Source organism: Atractosteus spatula, chromosome 10 (genome assembly GCF_055471065.1).
Source record: "Atractosteus spatula isolate fAtrSpa1 chromosome 10, fAtrSpa1.hap1, whole genome shotgun sequence".
In the NCBI taxonomy this organism is placed as follows: domain Eukaryota; kingdom Metazoa; phylum Chordata; class Actinopteri; order Semionotiformes; family Lepisosteidae; genus Atractosteus; species Atractosteus spatula.
In genome coordinates this window covers 19,292,240-19,296,664 of record NC_142715.1, presented here as the reverse complement: position 1 = coordinate 19,296,664, position 4,425 = coordinate 19,292,240, and the positions used below count along the sequence as shown (strand labels likewise).

Here is a 4,425-nt window from a genome sequence, read left to right as displayed (position 1 = left end):
TCAGTACGAATAAGGGAGAAAACTATACTCATTATTTCAAGAAGAAGTAACAGCAAATTTCAGTTTGGATTTCCTTGATGGAGCTCACCAAATAATAGAGGAATGTTTTTGTCAAAGCACCGAGTTTGTATAGCATTCACCCCAATATTACGACCTGTGCCTTCCAAGCTAACATTTGTAGGACATTTATTTACGCTCTAAAACCCTTTATCAAAGAAGTAAATTCGTAATAAGAAATCTGATTGTGAAATTAAGTTTTCTGTTAGATATTCAAAAAGTAATTTCACCTCATACACCCTCGAGAATGCCATGCATGATGTCATGATGAGTAATTATCACACACATGAAAATATTGTAAAGAGTTGAGGACTGATTTTTTTTTCACACCATAAACTGAATTTAGCTGTGGGTCAACTTGAAGAGACTGCCAATGCATTTAAAAAAAAATCCCCCCAAGATTATTTTGGGGTCATCCCCACAATATATAATCTCTTGTCTCTCTCCCTATATACATATCTCTCTTATCAATCAAGCAAATGCAACCAAAAATAATTTCCAGCAAAAGATTCTATAAAACCAAAAATACTTTATCACCAGTAATTTCCCAGTGGAAAAGGGAAGATCTATTCCATGACCTTCTAAAGTTCTGATATCATTTAGGAATGGTGGCAGTATAACATCAAAACCATACACCAGATCCTGAATATAAAAATGTGATATCAAATGAATATTCATAACAGCTCAGTTGAATTTTGGTGGCAAATTTCCAAGAACAAAGTAAAGGCACCCAATCTTCTGATCCCCACGCCAAGTGGATTAGCGGTTTCAAAATCATCCTAGTTGAATTTGTAATGTGTGGCTCAGTTTCGAGAACAGTGGATGAGACTTAAAGTAACTTCCACCACAAAAAATCTTGGTGTATGACATTCTCTAAGCAACTCATAAATCTGAGAATTCCAGCACATAAATTTAAATGTTTCCATAATGGGGGCATATATAAACGTCTCTCTCATGGGCACTTGATCGTAAGTGCCAGTTTGCTGATATCGGCGGCAATCATATCTTACCCCATGCAATATTTCTTTGGGATCCCCATTCAATTGATCCCTCAACAATTCCCCATTTTTCTTTGAAATATTTTGTTTCTGTATTGAAGTGGGTAAATGGATTTTTTAAATTTGCCAAATATTGCTGTACTCCAGAATGACTGATTGACTGTCATCTGTAGGTAAAGCTCAGAGTATTAAGTAATGGTTTATTCCATGCTGATAAAAAAGAAGAAAGAAAACACAACGTTTTGGGCCGTGGAGCCTTCTTCAGGTGTGGAAAGAAAACAGAACGTTCTCTTCAGGTGTGGAAAGAAAACACAACGTTTCGGCCGAAACATTGTGTTTTCTTTCTTCTTTTTTTTTTGGAATAAACCTATTACTTGTTCCTTTGCAGCCTACACATGCTGACGCAACTACCCACCTGAACTACTAAAGCTCAGAGTCATGCTATGTCATATCATGCTATGATTTAGAATGCAGCTCACATTAAAAATAAAGGCAAAAAATAAAATCAGCATCACTCTACAAGAGTTAACAATACCTCTTTTGCTACAGTGTCATCTACATTAAAACTTGTGTTGGCCCTCACCGGGCAATTTTCAATAATGACCAACATAATCAACTTCAAGTAAAATAAGATTCACACATGGAGTTTTATCTTGGAATGGAGGGTGGGAGAATTCATTTATATTCCCGTTGCATCTTGAGCTAAACTATTTTAAAAATATGATGCAGATTTGTTCCAAGACATTTGTAATCGCCTTAAAGAGCGTTTTCATGAAGACGTACGTCGGCTAACTCTCCACTGTTAATTGACAGGACTTTTGAAGAAACTGTTCTCGTACAAACAACATACAAATTACACATCTTAATAAACATGAATGGAAATCCGTGTTGTGAATAACATAAAACTGTCACTACACATGATTGAGTCCTTGAGTCTGGCACCTAAGACCACTCAGCTATCCTGACAAGCAGTCGGGGCTGGTGTTTTGAATGCACCCGTATCTTTCTCGAAGGATTATTAACTACTACTGATAGTTCTGTTCTTATTACAGAGATTTCTACATTGCAAGACAATTGACGATATAGATAAAGTAAAGCCTTGGCAAACGAAATAGGCACGGACGGGGTTGGACCCCGCGATCTTCGGTTTACGAGACCGACACCTTTCCGATTTATAATGATGTTACGTCCCAGTGTGTGTTCTGTGTGTGTTTTTCTGTTATGTCCACACTGCGGACCCTTGATTGTTCTCCCTTCCCCATTGGCCCACCATTACACCACACTCTAAGTATGACATCATTATCAATCAGCCTCTCAGCCAATCAGAGTGCATCTTATTCAGTATATAACCTGGAGGTTTTCAGCAAGGAGAGGCCTTTCGTTTGACTTCGGTCCCGTTTGGTTTTGGTTATCGCTTCGCTTCGCTTCGCTTCTTGTTATTGCTTCGGCTTCGTTTGTTGGTTTGTTTTGCTTTGTGTGTGTTTATTTTCGTATAGCTTCGGCTTTGTTGTTTTGTTGTTGTTTTTTTGTTTGTTTCTTTGTACTTTTGTTTGTTTGTGTGTTCATCCTTGTTTTGTCACTACCTTGCCCCAGTGTTACATGTTCAACTTTTGTGTTCTTTTCTACCCTGCTCTTGTTTATTACTCTTGTTTTCCCTTATTTGTCTTCCTGGTTCACTTGTGTTTTTGTGTGAACTTTTGTATATAAGGTTAGTTTAGGTTGTTGGGTACACTTACACACTTAGTTGATTTTGTATTAGTACACTAGTTTAGTACGGGTGAGTGCCATTTGTCTCGTATGGTTTTGGGTAGTCAGTGCAGGTTAGCTAGGGTGTTGAAGACGCCGAAGACCGTGTGTTTCGGGTTTTCTTTTGTAGTCAGATTAGCTTTCCCTCACTGTCCTAGCCAACTCCATTTTGTTTGTTATTTTCTTTCCTTTGGCACCACTCTAGTTCCTTACCCTTCTTATCACGCTTCCTAGTCCCTCACCAAAACCCCCCTGCTTCCAAAAGAATTATCCTAAATGTTACACCCTTTTACCCCTAGACACTTGGGGTCGTAACAAATGACATTCACAATAGATTTGAGAAAAGCACAACCACCTGAACAGGGACTTGAACCCTAGACACTCAGATTAAAAGTCTGATGCTCTACCAACTGAGCTATCCAGGCTCGAGAGAAAGGTTGACACTGTCGGGATCCTCGCAAGTCACATGTCTCTTCTTGTGCCGAAGCACAGTCGTACCTGACCTGTTTGGAATGACCACTGACGGACTTTATGCAGAAGTGGCGGCGCCACTCCTAGTAGAATGAGAGAGAAATACAGTATGACATGAGGAGTCAAGGGGCTCCCACAATTCATCTTTCCTCACATTACACATTTTTTCACTAACATTTTGACCTTTTCACAATCAGATTTTTTCACATTTAATAAGATCTTTTAATCAACAACGTTTAAGAAAGGAAACAAATGGAACATTTTTTGGAACAATAAACAAGAAAAAACTTTCAATGCCTTGGTTGAATACGTGTGCACACCCTTTATAAAGGGGGTTGCAACTGTGCTGAAATTTAACGAGTCACATTCCAGATCATGTACAAAGGTTATTTGCCTTTGCCAGACATCAATTGTATTGATTCTGATTAGTCCTAATTTATATCAGCTGATCTCATATAACCAACCGATCTGGGAGAACAAACGTTCAAACTGCACAGCGGAACATGAAAAGAAATCCGACTGCTGGTTGTCAGCAAAGAATGTCGTAAGAAATTATCCACCGAGCTGTTTTATGTATCCGGCCACCTCTTTCCTTCCTACTTTGCAGTGAGCACAATTCTTTCCGTTTCTTCTCTTGTATATTCTTTTCTATTGTACTGTCCCTTTCCCCCATGTGGAGATGGATTCACAACCGAAACCCTGTTTTCACCCTGTGTTTCTGCAGCGTCAGTCTGTATGAGGAGCAGGTGTTCCACAGCTCCAGTGGTGCAATTGGTGAGCGCGCGGTACTTATACGGCAGTACACAGCGGAGCTATGCCGAGGTTGTGAGTTGGAGCCTCACCTGGAGCAGTATGGTCTGTGTCTTTAGCTACTGAAAGCAACTGACGAGTTTAGGTGCTGGAGATGAGCTTTAAATTAATTTGAAAGAAACAAGTAAAGGTTTATTCTATATCACACCCAAAGAAGGCTCCACTGCTGAAACATTGTTTCCTGCTTGTTTCAGCATGGAATAAGTCGTTGCAAGAAAATCAGCCGCCTGAATAGGGACCCTGAGATGAAAAGTTTGATATTCTACTGACTGGGCTATTCCCGTCTACTCAGTTTCTTTCTGAAACAGTGTTTTTCCAGAAATACTTACAATTTGTGAAATTT

General features: G+C 39.2%; 1 non-coding gene across 1 annotated transcript; it reads left to right on the top strand.

Moving 5' to 3' along the window:
- Positions 1-4,028: 4,028 nt before the first annotated feature.
- On the top strand, positions 4,029-4,122 carry trnai-uau (transfer RNA isoleucine (anticodon UAU)). Its single transcript has 2 exons — positions 4,029-4,066; positions 4,087-4,122. It is a non-coding gene; the product is annotated as a tRNA-Ile (tRNA).
- The last annotated feature ends 303 nt before the right edge of the window (positions 4,123-4,425 follow it).